Source organism: Mauremys mutica, chromosome 1, assembly GCF_020497125.1.
Source record: "Mauremys mutica isolate MM-2020 ecotype Southern chromosome 1, ASM2049712v1, whole genome shotgun sequence".
Classification (NCBI taxonomy): domain Eukaryota; kingdom Metazoa; phylum Chordata; order Testudines; family Geoemydidae; genus Mauremys; species Mauremys mutica.
The window spans coordinates 131,911,511-131,928,807 of NC_059072.1; the positions used below are offsets into that span (position 1 = coordinate 131,911,511).

At 43.4% G+C, this 17,297-nt stretch overlaps 1 protein-coding gene across 6 annotated transcripts in view; it reads left to right on the top strand.

Annotated features, from left to right (window-relative positions):
• Positions 1–596: 596 nt before the first annotated feature.
• Positions 597–17,297, top strand: part of CCDC91 (coiled-coil domain containing 91) — a 341,433-nt gene continuing 324,732 nt past the window's right edge. Inside the window, exon 1 of one of the 6 annotated variants that reach the window (XM_044996321.1) lies at positions 597–730. The gene's annotated coding sequence lies outside the window, so the exon portion shown is untranslated. The other 5 variants (XM_044996330.1, XM_044996304.1, XM_044996314.1 and 2 more) reach the window with 5 other exon arrangements.

Sequence of the window (17,297 nt, forward strand, 5' to 3'; positions counted from 1 at the left end):
GAAGTGTCATTTGGGAAGAGGAGCAGTGAAGTTTGACCTCCAAGCACTGCCTAGAGAAGGCATCCAGGCTACATCTGCACTACACTGTAAACTTGGACTCAGATTCAGGTTTGAACCCAACATGCCCTACCATCCACACACAAATCTGACTTGGGCCAACAAGCCCTCAGGAGCTGGGTCCTAGGACCCAAATGGGATGGGGTGGGGGGTGAGCCGAGTCCCCTTGGGACTCAGGTCCAAGCCCTGTCATTTTGCAGTGTGCATGTGGCTGAAGCCTGGGTCCCCAGACTTGTATCCAGAGATTCCACCAACACTACCCCAAAATCTTTTAGGCCTGTGTTTCACAGCTCTTCTACCCCAAAACTTCCCAATCAATTCTCAGAAACCAGATGAAACCCCCCTTTTTTCAAATACAGCTCAAATGCAGCTGCTTGGCATTTAACTCTTGCTTTCAACAGTGACTGGTCATCTGGAAGCATATTTAACATTCTGTGTCAGCTATGGCCACAAACAGGAAGAACCTTTGCATCAGGCATTCCGGTAACTTGCCATAGGAACACAACTGAATTCTGATAAATATCTGGTGCAAGGTGAACAAGACTTCAGTAAGAGTGCAAGAAATGATCATGTGTACGAAGACATTTTAAATAGAACTGAGATGCTGAGGATCTTCCAGACTGCCAATGAGGACAGAGATCAAGTCAAGTGGTTTAAAATTGACTACAAGAAGGTCAGGGATAGTAATGGCACCTCTGGGAACTCATCTTCTACTTGCCACTTTTACTAGCAATTTGACTGGGTGCTGAGGGTTTCAGTGAGCACTGAGCCCACAGGGGTGCATGACAATCTATGCAGGGAAAGCACCCTCATAAGTCTGGAGAAGAGAAGACTAAGTGGGGGTCTTGATAACAGTTTTCAAGTATTTAAAAGGTTGTTTCAAGAAAGAGGAAGAAAAATGGTTATCTTTAACCTCCGAGGCTAGGACAAGAAGCATTTGTCCTAAATTGCAGCAAGGTCAGTTTAGGTTGGACATGAGGAAAACTGCCTAATGGCCAGCGTGGTTAAGCACTGGAATAAATTGCCCAGGGAGGCTGTGGACTCTGTCATAGGAGATTTTTAAAAGCAGGTTAAACAATCACCTGTCAGGGATAGTCTAGATAATACTTAGTCCCGCCTTGAATGTAGGGGACTGGATTAGAAGACCTCTCAAGGTGCCTTCCAGTCCTATGATAAGGATTGCTTGCTTCTTCTAAAGGGGAGTGCTGGGTGAACCTGGGGAAGGAGAGTTTCTCCCTTGTCTTAACCACAAATGCTCAGCCCTGGGTGAGAGCCTAACAATCCCATTTCACCTTCAGTTAAAGTGTGTGATACGAACTGTTTATTTTTGCTGTGGAGATTAAAAGAAGAGGTGGCCATTTTGAGATGAATTTCAATTAATTAAGGGGGATTTTGCTGTATGAGATGCTTTGCTTCTTGGTGAGCTCGAATGAATGCATTTCTTATTTGCTAGATCAATTTTCTACTTGTGATTTGTATCAAAATGTATTTGGACAGAAAATGGAATTCAATTAGAAACGTACAAAACAGTATTTTAAAATAGGGGTTTTTGTTAGTTTGGTGCAATAAGGGAAAGATTTCTGGGACTAATGTGAGGGCTGGAGCACTGAGGTTCAGTGGGAGGGGCAAAATATTTAAGCCAGTAAGGAAGGGGGTCTCTGGGGCTAAGGAGGGCTTTGGGGGTGAAATATCAGGACAGATGGGGGATTCTTGGGGCTATAGAGGACTGATGGAGGGCAGCGAGGGTGTGCTGGAGAAGGAAGCCCCCTACGGGTTGGAACAGTTGGGATGTCCCATGGGAATTGTGTAACTGAATGGGGATGGAGAAGTGTGAGTTATATGAGGGATGCAGTACTGGGTTAATTTCAAGGGAAGAACCCTAAGGTACTGTTTGGGGTATTCTAGGATGGTTCACTGCGGCAGGCAGTGGTAAGTATCTCATGAAAAAATGAATAATGTTTAATAAAATGTGGTATAGATAAAGTGGGATTTATACTTTATCTATTGTCAGCTGCTGTAAATTATTAAAGTAAATGTAATATAACGAAACAAAATAATTTAAATGGACAAAACAGTAAGAAGTTGATGGACCTACATCTATGCCTTACTTACCATGAGGGCATCTCTGCTCCTTACAGCCACTGTGTAAACTACATTGGCATGATTCTTTAGATCACCCCTTTTCCAGGGTGGGTTGGTCCTTGACCGCTTTTCTGCAACTGCCTACAGGCTTCCTGCCAAGAGTGCTGGTTGGCAGAGCTCAGGAAAGGCAGAACTATTGACAACTTTGGCTGCTACCTGAAGCCCCAGCCCTTGTTGTATCCACAGCCAGTGGCCCCCTGCACCTCAGAACCAGGCCCTTCAAGAGAAGTTTGGTGCATCGTTGCTGCCCCCCCCTTCACTTTATTCACACCGCTATGCCTGCTGTTCCCAGGTACCCGATACCAGGGGCGGCTGTAGGATTTCCGCTGCCCCAAGCACGGTGGCACGCCACGGGGGGCGCTCTGGCGGTCGCCGGTCCCGTGGCTGCGGTGAACCTCCCGCAGACGTGCCTGCGGGAGGTCCACCGGAGCCGCCTGATGCCCTCCCGCAGGACACTGCCCCAAGCGAGCACTTGGCGCGCTGGGGTCTGGAGCCGCCCCTGCCCGATACAACTGTCCCGTGTCCCATCTCCCTCCGTCCCCCGTCAACCCCACTGCTGACCAGCACATCGCAGGCTGGGGAGGGACGTGACAGGGGTGTTCATCCAAGTCATCTCCCGAGTCACGTGCTTTGGCTGGGCCCGCAGCGCTGCGCCGGGGGGTAAGCGCGCTGCCCTGCAGGGAGGCGCCGTGCCCCGCGCTATCACGGCTGCGGGGGGGGGGGTGTCCAGGGGACACGAGTGGCGCGGGCCTCACCCCGGTGCCCGCATCCCACCAGCCTCGTGGGCAGCCTCCTCGGAGGCGCCAAGGCGTCGACGGAACCTCGCCTTGGCGGGCCCCGCAGGCAGCGGCTGCCCGTCATCAGCAGACGGCGCCCGGGGAAACCCGCGGGGAGGGGCAGCCCGCCGCTTCCCTGAGCCCGCGCGCTCCAACCTGACTCAGAACGCGCGCGGGACCGGGAGCCTCACCCCCCCCCCAACACCACGTGACCGGCAGGAGGCGGAGCGGCGTGAAAGCCACATCCGGGTGAGACGCTGCCCTGCCCATGCGTGACTAAGTGTGAGTGCGGGTCGCACGCGTGAGAGGGAGGGGAGGTGGCTGCCGTGCGGAGTAGTGACGTACCCACGCAGACACGTACGTACGCCCGGCCCAGGACGGGGTGGGGGTGGGGGAACTGGAGAGAACCACCGTCGGCGACAGGTAATAGAATGTAGGGAACGTTCTAAACACCAACGGTTTCAGCGGCTCCGAAGGTGGGGCGGGGGTGAGGCCAGACCCAGACCCAGACCCAGACCCTGCGTCTTGCCTGGGAACCTGTTCGCCCTCTGGGCTGTCTCTGATGAGATCAGTTTGCCAGGCGCTTCAGTGGGAGAGTCCAGCAGCTCCCTGAACAGCCTGGCTGAGCCTCACGGGGGTGTCACAGGCCCCCTCCCTCTCTCACACCTGGGGCAGGGGCTGGGGAGACAGCCGCAGGGCAAGAGCCTCGCTGCTGTTGCAGGGGGTGGCCTCATCAGGGCTGGTCTCCTGTGCCTGTCCATTTCTGTGAGGGGATGCTGCACTCCTACCTACTGGTGCTGCTGCCAAGGAGGACCTCACGCCAGGGCATGCACGCCCCTGGTTCTCACAGACCACATGGAGGAAGGGAGGTTACCCAATGAGGTTGACAGTATTTCACTGGAACTGCAAAATCCTTCATGTCCTGTGCCTTAAAATTAATATTTCTCAGTGTGGTCGAGTGGTTGCAGTGTTAGCCTGGGAATCTGGAGACCTGGGTTTAATTTCCTGCTCTGCCACAGACTTTCCTGTGTGACCTGGTATGAGTCCCTTTGTCTTTCTGTGCCTGTGTTCCCTCTCTGTAAAGTGGGGATAATTGTATGCACTTCACAGACCGTATTGTGAGGATACACGTTAAAGGCTGTGAGGTGCTCAGATACTGTGGTAATGGGCCCTTCTTCCTCCCCACTCCGATTACTGATGGCTGACAGTGTGTCTGTTTCCTTGAAATATTATTTCAGTGGCCTTGAGGCATCAATTTCTCTATTGGTGGAAAGGGTGGAGCTAAATGAGTAAAAAAATCTACTTTGGCAAATAGGGAACTTCCCTGCCGCATGGTGAGTAGGATGTGAGGTGCTAAAGTCATCAATTTATGAAGACTTCATGTGTGTTAAAGAAGTAGATTTCTAGAGCTTAAGGTAGAGAACCATAACTTGCCAACGTGTCTGCTGCCAGATATTTATAATACCCCAGTCCATAGCAGCAAAGTGAAGCTAACAAGATCCTGGTCAGTTTTACTCCTGTTCACAGTAGCAGTGAAACTGCCAGTGATCATGTCAATTTCACTTTGTTGCTAGTTAGCACTGCTACCAGTATCAGAGAGCTTCCCTAAAGATTGCAAACAGTGGCAAAGAGTGGGGGGGAGAGGAGAGAGCTACAGGTGTGGCAGAATAATCAGGAGGTTCTTGTTGAGGAAGATGAAGTCAATTCTATGTAATGCTTCAGCTGACCAATATTCTCACTTCTGAGTGTTGGCTTCCTAGTGAAGTGAATCTCAGCAGACAGGTGATGATTTTTGGTTCCTAAAGGCAGAATTTGGCAGTCCTTTACTTACATTTACATATCAATGTCTGACCTTAACTTAACTTCCCTCTCACTTCTTTTTGACTCTGTCTTCAAACATGGCTCTTCTCTGTGGACTACTTTGCTTGTCTTGTGGATATTCTTTCCAATGTCTCTGTCATCCAGTCCAGTCCAGATTAGTATATATTGTTTGGCAATTTGCCTCAATGCTTCAGTGTGGTTTTGGTCAGCACCCATATTTCAGTGCTTTTGTGCCCAGTTTTCAGCACTTCAGTTCTCGTCTTTGTCCTTCAGCACCTTTTTTTGAGCACTTTGGTGCCTATCTCCATGCTTATTTCAGAGTATTTTGATGCCAGTTTTTTCCCAGATGTTTTGCACTCATGTCCTTGTATTGTTGATGTTTCCATGGTTGGCTTCATCACATCAGTGCCTGTGGGTAAGTACTTAAGCACCAGTTGGCACAAGTGGCTTTGGTATTTGGTTATATTATTTTTACTCAACAGTTTCCTCAAACATTAAGGCAGAAAGAACACTATTTAGCAGGTTCAAAGGATATCTGAGTGGTAGAACCAGATCAGTAGTGAATGAGTATGACTGCTGTGTTGCATTTACAGTCTAACCAGCAAATACAGAGGTGTTCAGTGTGCAAACATCTGCCACTTTGGTAATGAGGAAACATGGGGAACATCTTCTTTTCAAGGCATTGTAGGGAAACTCTCCAAAGTCTGGCACAAAATCATTCTAGACTGCTTCAAAAGGGAAGCTGCTGAGTACAGTGTGTGTGTACCCTCTGCATCAACACACACCTAGCTTCCTCCTGATATGTCCTTGAGAGTAAAAAAGCCCTGTGCCATCACTCTTATATCCCAAAATTTGAGACTTCAGGTCTCAGTGTTGAAATTTTTGATGCTGAGTTCTCATGTACCTGATGAGGTGGATCCTTGACACAAAAGATTGAGGGGGTATTGAAAGAGAACCCACTACTTTCTTCTGACACACTGCAGTCACATCCCTGCAATTCAGTCATTTCCACTCCTGGAATTCCTGCTTCTGCATATTCCCAGCTTGGGGCTAAAAACTGATTTATGGTATTACTATATGCTACGCGGCTGATATTTTCCCAATAACAGCTTTGAGGCATTTCTATTGTCCGTCACTTGTCTGGAGTGCTCAGAGCAGTTTGAATCCTTTTTGTATGAAAGGTGATACCTGCTCCCTTGGAGTTTCCTCCTTGGCACATAAAGCTCTGGCTTTGATGCCAGCCCCTTTGTCCCTCTTATGTCGGGATTCCGGCACGACGACTGCTAGAATGTCATGAAGCCTTTGTGATGTTCCAGGTCCTTTCATTGAGTAGACAATTTCAGATGCTTGTGTGGTGTAAATTGAGGTTCAGGAGGAAAATATAATTAGATGGAGTCATAAGTGTCATAATTAGATGGAGTCATCAGGATTGCACTGATGCTACATGTAAACCAAGGCAGAAAAGCAACTGGATAACAACCTGCTGGGCAGGATCCAGCATTCTCCCAACTTTTACAGACGCTGCTAAGACATCTAAGTTTGGTGTGTCTGAGGAGTTGGCTGATTCCTGCAGGCTTTTTGAAAGTCATCTACCAGAAGGACTTAAAACAGCAACTGGAAAAAGTTTGTGGTGTGGTGCAGACAAACCCCCATCAACCTCCAAACTTATATTGCATACAGATTTCTTGCCACATTCTTCAACCGAGTGTCTCCAAATTTATTTGACAGCTATTTCAGCCTATTGTGCACTGGTAGATAAGTGTTTCTGTAGACTTTTATTGTCAGATTCATGCAGGGCTTGATCCTTTTTCAAATGCCTATATTAAAAAGCTCTTTCTTTCATTGAGTATTAATGTGGTGCTGATGAAACTCCTTTTGAACTTGTTTCTTACATGAAGAGTCTTATTCCTGGTGTGTGATCTCCATCTTACAGAGTGAATGAGCTTAATCCACTTTGTCATACATTTGTTTCTTTTAGAATAGCTAAATTTATGGATGTTTTGTATTTGCTCTCCTCTTTCAGACATCCTGCATAACATCTAGAATTGCGAAGGAAGCATCTTCTCCCTCCACTGTGTTTGCAAAATAAATACAGAAAAGCTTATTGGCGCATTGGCCTTATTGTTTCTGCTTCTTGGAGTTTTATTTTCATTTGATTTTTCTCTTGGACATCACTCGAGCCATGCACCTTATCCCCAGAATTGAGAATCTTGGAGGGATGCTATTTTTATCTTCTCTTAAGATATCATTCCAATAGGCTTTCTATTCACCTGCTCACTACCCTCAGAGTTTGGGAGTAATTGCTCTAGAAAATGATGCTTTTGTGTTTTTTCTTGAAACAATAGTTTTTGTTTCCAATGTTTTCTTTTAATTTAGTGGTTTATTTAGGGAGACTGTGCCTCCAGCTCAGTAAGAAACTGACTTAGAAGAGAAATGGTTAAACTCGGAGAGTTGCATGGGCAGGAGAGCCATCAGAAGTTGGGTGCTGACTTAGATTCCATCCTACTACTGCTCGCCTTATGGACCAAAAGTTAAGACCTTAGGAGTTCTGCATATCTCATCCTAGGGAATTAAGATTTAGGAGTGTGAATCTCATTGGAATGGTATCTTCAGAGAAGCCGACTTAAATATCTGTAACTTTCCCTTCCAGCAACCAGAGCAGTCATTTTGAATTTTGACTTCATAATTTATTACGTCTACTTGCTTGAAGCTTATTAAACAGATGAAGTTCCTAGGGAAAGCACTCTGGTAGAATTTCGAGCACTCTACACTTTCCCAGCAGCTGGGTGTGGGAGCTGCTTACTAGGACCTTGCTTGTAGGTCTGAGAGTAATCTTTCATATTGGGCTCAGGCTAGTAGGTGTCATTTAGTAAATTTTTCAAGCCATGGAAACAGGGTTAATAATAATGACTTATGGAACTGATGAGCCGTAATATTAATAAATCTCTTTGGGATTCTCAGAGAAAGTGGTATATAGAAGTGAGAAATATTATTTAGATTATTATTGTTATCTGTTTCTTTGAGATGGGCTTTCAAATCATCATAATGGCACTATATATGCTAAGTGATATAAGTTGCAACTTAATTCTAAAAGTCAGAGAAAAGTCAAGCCAAGCTTAAGAAAATATTTTTGTTCTTAGTCTATGAAAGTGATTAAAACATTGAGGAAAATCAGCACAGGAAGGATAACAATCTTTCTTTCCCCCAGATGATTCAGTTGTCTCTAGGTTATTGAGGGAGACAGCCTGGAAAAAGTGGCTAATAGCTGTTAATTTCTTGACAGTACAAATACAGCTAACAGAAAACACATTGTAGATTGGCATTTTCAGGTTTTATGTGATTTTTTTTTTTTTAAGTATGAAAATCTTTTTAGTTTTAATCTGAGGTATCTTCAAGCATACCCACATTATTGTGGCAATTGGGAATCTAAAATCCAAAACCTTATGACAGTCATTCAAAACTAACTTTCCACTGATACTATACAACCTTTGATTTCTCAGTCTAGAAGGATTAAAAATCTGACTTTGAGGTCTTAAATGAAATCCAGAGGTTGTAAAACTGTTGTTATAGAATGCTGATGATGTGTTTAGTGCTGAACAAGGAGACAGGGTTTGAGACCTTTTAGTCCACTAGTTCTCAACCAGGAGTACACTTACCCCTGGGGGTACTCAGAGGTCTTCCAGGGGATACATCAACTCATCTAGATATTTGACTGGTTTTACAGCAAGCTACATAAAAAGCACTAACAAAGTACAAATTAAAATTTCCTACAGACGATACTTGTTTACAGGGTGGATTTAATTTAGGATTTAAATCATGATTTAAATCACTAGCCAGGAAGACTCGATTTAATCATGGATTTCTATATAAAAGTGCCTTCTTGGTTGGTTGGTATAACCTTAATACATACTCCTCACAACTCAGAGATGTAGGTTTCATTTTTTAGAAAATACACACTCTACATTTTAAAGTGATTTATTTTGAAAACTTTTCAGATTAGTTTTACAGCTATATCAGAAAATGAATGAATTATTGGTTATTTCATTTACCAAAGGTATTTGAAGCAGATAGTTCACCTGCCAATGACTTCATAAATATCACCAATTCAACAGGTTAATCATTAATATTTGGAGGATTTTCTTGTTCTCTTAATACAGCATGGCATCACCAGACATTTTAAATTGTTTTATTTAATTAAAACAACAACATTATGTATTCTGGATATTTTTCTTCAACAGCAAACATAATATTTTAACAAAACAAGCATATGAATTTTTGAATTTAGTTAAACAGTCACGTTTTTTAATCATGTTTTTGTTAATTGTTTTTAACTAAAACAATTAAATGAAATATTTAAAGAAAAACGAACAACAAAAATTAAATCAACTACATCAGCCAGGTCAACATGAGAGACTTAAAATATTGGCTTCTGCAGTTAACTCAGTCGTCTTCACCTTAATTTTTCTGTTTGTTCATAATCTGGAAAAGAAAAACAAGCTTTCCTGCTTTTTCAGGACCCAAATGATTTCTCAGTTTGGAATGAATTAGTCCAAAGGAAGAAAATAGTCTTTCTACGCTGGCAGAAGAAGCTATTGCTGTTAAAAGTGATATTATCACTTCAACAGTCTCTGAATCCAAGTGCTTAAGTGACTTCCACCAGTTTACTGGTCTCACTTTAAAACGTCATCAGCAAACATGTATTTCTTGAATGGTTCTTATTCCCAAACTGGGTTTCTTTTACGGCCTGCTGCCATTATAGGTTTTCCCGTCTAGTGAGAGAATGGTATGGTAGATCTCAAATCAATGAAGGCTACACTCAGAAAGATCTCAAGACTTCTGGAATATGCTGCTCAAACAGTTTGACTTTTGATTCTACTGCCTGTCCCTCCCTTCTCACATTTATCTCCAGACTTCTTCTCCCTGTCCATATCTGTTCCGCCCCCAACAATCTTCTGTTCATTGAACTTCTTGAAACTTTGCACTTTTAGAGAGAGGTAAGGGATTGATTTTGTGTACACAAATTTGCAGAGGGACGATAGGGTTGAAGTTTGTTTCACCTCTCTATTTATTTATTTATTTATTTAAAAACATTTTTGCTGTCAACAAGCATCTTATCTCTGGAGACACACATACACAGTTTGAGAACTGCAAAATTAAGCATCTCTGGTGGTATCTTCTAGACTGAGCCCTGAGCCCCATTGGGTAGTTAGAAAGATTAACCTAAATAATCTGTGCAGAAGCCCCTGGAACCCCATAAGATCGGGTCCCTAATCCATGAACTATTGGAACTCATTTACAAAACTTTTCTTAAACATTACGTGAATATATTGTCTCATACTATAGAATTAGAATTTATAATGCATGTTCCATGATGAGATATCTTAATTAAAACTTTTTCCCTCAAAAAGCATTTTATAAAAAAAATCTGATTTTAGATTAAAAAAAAATTGTGTTTTTTCCACCCTGTTGTTTATACTGCTCTATATACTGAAATGTAAGTACAATATTAATATTCCCATTGATTTATTTTATAATTGGTAAAAATGAAAAATAAGCAATTTTTCAGTTATAGTGACAATTTTTGTATTTTTATAAGCATTTTGTAAGCAAGTAGCTTTTAGTGAGGTGAAACTTGGTACACAAGACAAATCAGACTCCTGAAAATAGTCTGGAAAGGTTGAGGCTAAAACAATGGCTCTATCTGTGTAAAGCAACTTTTCCAAGGATATGTGGCTCGATGACCCTTAAATTCCTAATAATGTAGTGTGATTTTAGGGCTGGATAAATTCATGGTGGCTAAGTCCATAAATGGCTATTAGCCAGGATGGGTAAGAATGGTGTCCCTAGCCTAGGGTGACCAGATGACAAACATGAAATATCGGGACGCGGGGGGGGGGGGGGGAGGGTGGAGCAAAAAAACAAAAGCCAGAGCGCCCCGTCTCCACCCAACTCTCAGCTCTGACCCCCAAAACACTCCCAGCTCCCCCATCCCCTCGCTCCTGGGCCCCGAGCTGTGCAGCCGAGCCACGCTCCGGACCCCTCTTGCAGCTCCTGGCCCAGCCGCTCCCGGGCTTCATTGCACCAGCCCCACAGCAGAGGCTGCTCCACTCTGCCCCGCCTGGGACACTCGCCCCGGGCAGCCCCGCTCCGGCTGCAGGGAACTCGGGGACACCCCCCCCCCGGGCAGGGGGCGAACCAGGCAGCCGGGCCCGGCCCCTCCTGGCAGGAGCGTGTCTGCCCCACACGTGTCTCTGCCCCCTGCCTGCTCCGCGCTGCCCTGCAGGCTGCAGGGCTGGAGCAGCCTCCATGCTGCACTCCCAGCCCCGGCCATGGCCCGTGTGCAAACCTGGGAGGGAGGAGGAATGCTGCGTGCTTGGGGAAGAGGCGGGGCCAGGGCGGGGAGTTGGGGAGGGATCCAATGGGCAGTGAGGGGCAGGGTTGGGGCGGGTCCAGGGCAGGGATTTGGGGAGGGGTCCAATGGGGGAAGAAGGGGGATGGTCGGGGGAAGTGGGGGGTGAAAGCCCCTCCGGGTTCCATCTATGCACCGGAGCGGAGGGCAAAATTGCTTGTTTGTCCCGTGTCCCGACCGAACATCGGTTGGGACGCGGGACAAACAAGCAAATATTGGGACAGTCCCGATAAAATCGGGACGTCTGGTCACCCTACCCTAGCCTCTGTTCGTCAGAGGATGGAGATGGATGGCAGGAGAGAGATCACTTGATCATTGCCTGTTAGGTTCACTCCCTCTGGGGCACCTGGCATTGGCCACTGTCGGTAGATAGATACTGGGCTAGATGGACCTTTGGTCTGACCCGGTACGGCCTTTCTTATGTTCTTATGTTTTCTTATGGCTAATCCATTCAGACTTTCAGGTATAGTCTAATATAAGACAACTCATTCATGTTGCAGCCCACATCTTAGTAGAGAACTTGTCGCCAAGAACACTGTCTTTTTGAATTGCAATTCCATAATGTCCCTGTGGCAAAGACATCAGCTGCTTATACGTGAAAGTAATATTAGGAAATTATTTTTAGGTGTCTTTAGTGCAATATTGTGTTGTCCTTTATGAGAGAGTTAATCACACTGTCTACTCTTGCTCTTAATTTTGTTTCTTTCTGTCCCAAAATCTGTTCTCTTTTCTTTTGTCCCCGGCCCATTCCTTCTGCCACGTGGATTTCTCTTCTCCCTCTGCATGTATTTCTCTGTTGCTCAGGTCCCTTCTGTGAGCATGCCGGGTTGCCTTGTTTCTTTTTCCCATGGCCCATGGATATTCTTTTACCACTAGCTAGCATTTCCAATTCCACAGGTGGCAATGGCTGCTATGATGGCTTCCGTTTCCTCTTTTTCCTTTTATACAACAGTAGCCCCAGTAGAAATGGAAAAGAGCCAGCATCATGTTATCAGCCAGCAAACTGCAGACCCTTAGTGGTCCATAGACCACAGTTTAGAAAAAAGGCAACAATATTAACAGTTTTATTCTCTTCATTGGAAACAAAACATGTGTGCATATTGAGGTGGGAAAGGATGCCTTAAAATCAAGCTCTTAGTATTTTTCTGACCTGATCCTTTTCCTAATTTTGAGAGCTGTGACCTGTTACTGGGACCATTGACTATGCTTCCATTTGGTGGCAGTGGATTTATGTAGGGAATTTTCTTAATGTGTTGGGTGTGTTCATTTTGGAAAGCTGGCCCTCTACCACATTGCAATAGGGAACATCTGTTTGAACATATTTACCCGAAGTATTTTATACTGATGCTTCACATCTCTCAAGACCCACTTTTGTCATGATGCCTACAGGAAGTTACCCAACTAATTTTGGCTAGGGTCAGAGTCTCTTAAGGATTATTTTTTTCCTTATTTTTTAAAAAGTATATGTGATTGTATGTTTTATTCCTCTCTTTCACTCTTCTGTATATTGCTTGTTTTCTTAGATTATGAACTTTTCAGGCTAGATTGTGTGGATGGCACTTAATTCAAGGTGGATACTACTGGAATAATAATGATTATTAGGTCACTAGGACTGAAGATAACACTGAGTTTATAGCTTCAACACTATTCCACATTAAGCCCCCAAAACACTTACGGGCATGGTGAAGTGTAATCAAGTAATCCCTTTGTCTTCAGTTAAGCAAGTCCATAAGTATTTGTAGGTTCTGGACCAAAACCTCTTTTTTTGGCAGGGGTGCATGGGTGGGGTTCCACATTGCAGTTTCTTCTATCTGTTGCTTTCTGTACTGGCTTAGCTTAGTTTTTGTCACCATTAAATGGCATTTACTGGTTTAGTCCTTTAAAATGTCCAAGTCCCTTTGAAATCGAGTCACCTTGGTTATATGTCCAATTTTTTATATTTGATACCATTGTCTTTGTACTCGATTAGAAAGCAGTGTATTCCAGAAAGCATTTATTCAGCTCTTTTAGTATGTAATAGCCAAGTCATAACAAGCTGTTCACTCAGTAAAGTAGGTAAAAGGAGAATACTTAAATTTTCTGTCGTCCTCTGTGTTCATGTATAGATAGATAGATTGCATTACTTTCCATACATCCATCAGACCTTTAAAGGATATTTCATTTTGCTTTGTGGTCTCATTAACTCAACAATATAAATTTTATGAAATAACACACATAGGGTTTATAAATTTTTAAGTTTGTCTGTAGTTAAATAGCTTTTAAGAAGTTTCGATCCTGCCTTTTACATAGTACTGTGTTACTCATATACTGACATGTACTGCTGTTCACTCTTGAGGCTTGTCATCATTACATTGTTAGCTCAAACTATAAACTTGAGTTTTACTACTGTCCCCACACATATTGCTAGCTCAAATTAAGTGGCATTGTAAACTTGAACTAGGTACGGGGGTATGAAGTGCTGCTGAAGCTGGAGCTGCTAATGCAGTGAGGATAGAGCAGCTCAAGTTGTGACCAAAGCTCAGTAATTAACTGTTTTTTTCAGTTTGGTGGCCTAACTGAAAAATCAAAATGTTCAGTTTAAGATGGAACCAGAACAGAAACTTGTCAGATTTCTCATTGAAACAAAAGTTGAAAAATTTGTTTGGGGTCGAACAAAATGTTTTGGATGGTTAAATGGTTTTTTTCCCCTCTTTCCTTACTTTTACTAAAGAAAAAAAAGAAAAGGAAAAAGATAAGGGAATTCCAAAATGAAACTTCTTTCCAAAACAAAAAAATTAAAAATGAACCATTTTTACATTCAGTTTTTTTATTTGATGGAAACAATTTGCCAAAATCGTTCAAATTTTGGTTGTGCAGATTCTGCGTTTTTTCTGTGAAAAAACTATTTGCACTAAAAAAATCACCCTATTCTAGTTACAGCTCCCTATTGGCTGCTAATCCAATCACTCTGTGCTGCTAATTCAATCATTCTGGGTAGCTCCAATGTTGTTTCATAATGTGGTCACTCTCACTTGAGCTTGGCTCCAGTGGAGTAACTTGAGTGTACTAACTTGAGGTAACTGTTGCAGTGAAGATAAGTCCTTAAATGTAAGTTTTCCATTTGTTGTATTAGGACTAATGCTTTTGTTACAGAGACTTCCTGCTCAGTAGAAGTCCAATTCTTGCACTAGCGTTAGAGCACATATGGTCCTTAAGGATTTTTTGTTTCCTATGATGCTGTTAATACCAGCATGGAAATGAAAGCTAATCTTAAAATTTTAGTTGGTCTCAGAAATGGAAGCAGTCACTGTTGAATGATTAAGCATATTATAAGATGAACAGTTGGATAAAATGTGAATGCAACTAGCTCTGTTTGATTCAACGTCACTCTAGTAAAGTTACCAAAAATGTATAAATATGCCAAGTATGAAATATTAAAACAAAAAAGCAGCCCTCAATCAAAATAAAATAGATGAATCTTTAGATTTAAACCAAAACAGACAAATCCACACTGATATTGTCAAAGGTATTGTTTGACTCTAATCCGATACTCTTAGATGTGGATCCTGCAAACACTTCTGCATTTGTTTAAACTTATTATCATGAGTGGTCTCATAGAAGCCAGTGGGACAGCTCATGGTAGGAAAATGAAACATGCATACAAGTTTGTGTAGGATTCAGGCCTTGGTTTACATTTCACAAAGTGGGGAGGAGTGAGAAGTCACCTGGGCATGATCTTGCAGTTTTTATGTATGAGCAGGTCCTCTTGAATACAGTAGTAGTTTTTTTCTGTAAAAGAATGATCAGGTTCATAAGCCTTCAGTGCCTATACAAGGAGCTGCATATTAACTTCTGAAGAGCCGCATGTGGCTCCGGAGCCACAGGTTGACCACCCCTGCCATAGAGGAAGAAGAATCTCTGCTTCATTGCTAGAGAAAATTAAGAACTATAATTTCAGCAGAGAGAAGTACTTGACATAATGACATCTCTGAGTCTACTTATCAAAGTTGTGATGGTTTCTGTTTTTAAGGCAGAAAATACTGCGTAGACTGTTGGTCCCTCATCAGTTAAGACTGAGCCGATCACAGCATGTCTTCCAATCTTCTCTCGCTCTGGCCATCCTTCGCCATGCTTGTCCATATCTCCTTGTTAGGAAATCATCCCACCTCTTTGGAGGCTGACCACGTGGCCGTTTCAGTTCTCGTGGATACCACTCAGATATAGCTGCAGTCCATCTTTTGTCACTGAGTCGGGCCACATGTCCCACCCACCGCATTTTGCTGAACCTGCTTTTTACAACAACATCTCGCACTCCAGACTGCTCCTAATTATTTCATTGGGGATGTGTTCGTGGAGAAAAATGCCCCAAAATGTTTGTTCCATCACCCTCTGTGTGACAGACAGTTGATGATCTTCAGTCTTCGTCAGTGACCATGTTTTGCCGCCATATAGTATCACTGGAAGCACAGTCGAGTTAAAAAGATTTGCATGAGTTGTTTTGCTGATCTTTCCTTGGAGGATGTCCCTGATGTTGTTGAATGCGCACCATCCAGCTTTTTTTCTGTGCAACAGTTTGCCTTTCTGATTGTGGCGCATGTTGACTTCCTAGCCTAAATAAAGGTATTTGTCGACCTCTTGGATCTGCTGTCCTCCAAGAGTTATTTGGGTTCTTGGCAGAACATCTGATCTCATATTTCGGTTTGGACTGGTTCATTTTTAATCCGACTTGACTACTTTTCACGTTCAGTTCTTTAAGCATTCTCTCAAGCTGGACTGTATTTTCGGCTATCAGCACTATATCATCTGCGAACCTGAGATGGTTTAGCTGCTCGCTGTTGATATTAATCCTGCCTTTCAGGTCTGCTTGTCGAAAGACCAATTCAAGACTGGCTGTGAATAATTTTGGTGAAACTGTGTCTCCTTGTTTCACACCGAATCCCCATCGAGAAAGGAGGGGAGTGTCGAACAGCAATATATCCGTGCTGCAGCCAGAGTTCGCTTACTTTAATAATGTGATATATTTTGCACTGATGCCCTGTTCTGAAAGAACTTAGTCTCCATGGTTTCAAACGCTTTCTAATAGTCCACGAAGGCAATGCACAAAGGGAACTTGTATTCCTTTGAACGCTCTAATAGTTGGTTTAGCGTGAAGATGGTCTATTGTGCTTCTTTGAAAACCATCCTGCTCTCTATGTTGCTGTTCATCCAGGTTTCGCAACAGTCGATTTGTTATTATTGTTAACAACTTATAGACATGCAAAAGCAGGCAGATCGGGCGATAGTTCTTTAGATTTTCTCGATCGCCTTTCTTATGCAGCAAGATGGTATTGGACTCTTTCCAACTGGAGGGTATCTTCTGGATTTCCAGGTAATGGCTGAACCTTTGGGCGAGAGCTTTCCAGAGTTCCTGACCTCCCGCCTTAAGCACTTCTGCTGTCAGACCGTCCTTGCCTGAGCCTTCCCCTTTTTCATTTGATGGACTGTGTGACAGACTTCGCTGATGAGAACCGGGAGTATGTGTTCATTGGTTTGTTGAAGTGATGGCATTGGGACGTGTATATGGGATGCAAAGAGCTGGGTATAGAAATCCCTACAGATTGCCTCCATCTCTGTTCGATCGGTTACTGATTTTCCATCCTTGTTCTTCAAAGCCGATAATGATGACCTATACAATACCAGTTCCTGTTTGCATTTTTTGAGACTTTTACGATCTTCAGCAGCTGTTAGGAGCTTTTCGGTTTGAAATTTTTCGAAGTCTTCCTTCAGTTTCATTCATATGAGCTTGCAGAGAAGGGAGTACTCAAGCCTGTCACTGCCATTTCTTTTAATTTTCCTCCTCTTCTCCAATAAGGTCTTTATATTATCCGAGATTCTTCTGCTAGCTCTTTTTGGTATTTCACGTACCGTTCCAGTCTATTGCTGAAGTTCTCATAATGGTAATTGCAGTCATCCAGGAGGCTCCAGTCTTCCCTGGAAATGTTTTCCTTCAGGATTTCCTCATCGAAAGCTATCAGTTGGTGCCTTCTGTTCGCCATACACAGCGCCTTTTTCTCCACCTTCACAGTGAGTGTGAATCTGGCTCTCTGTAGGCGATGATCACTACTGATGTTAAA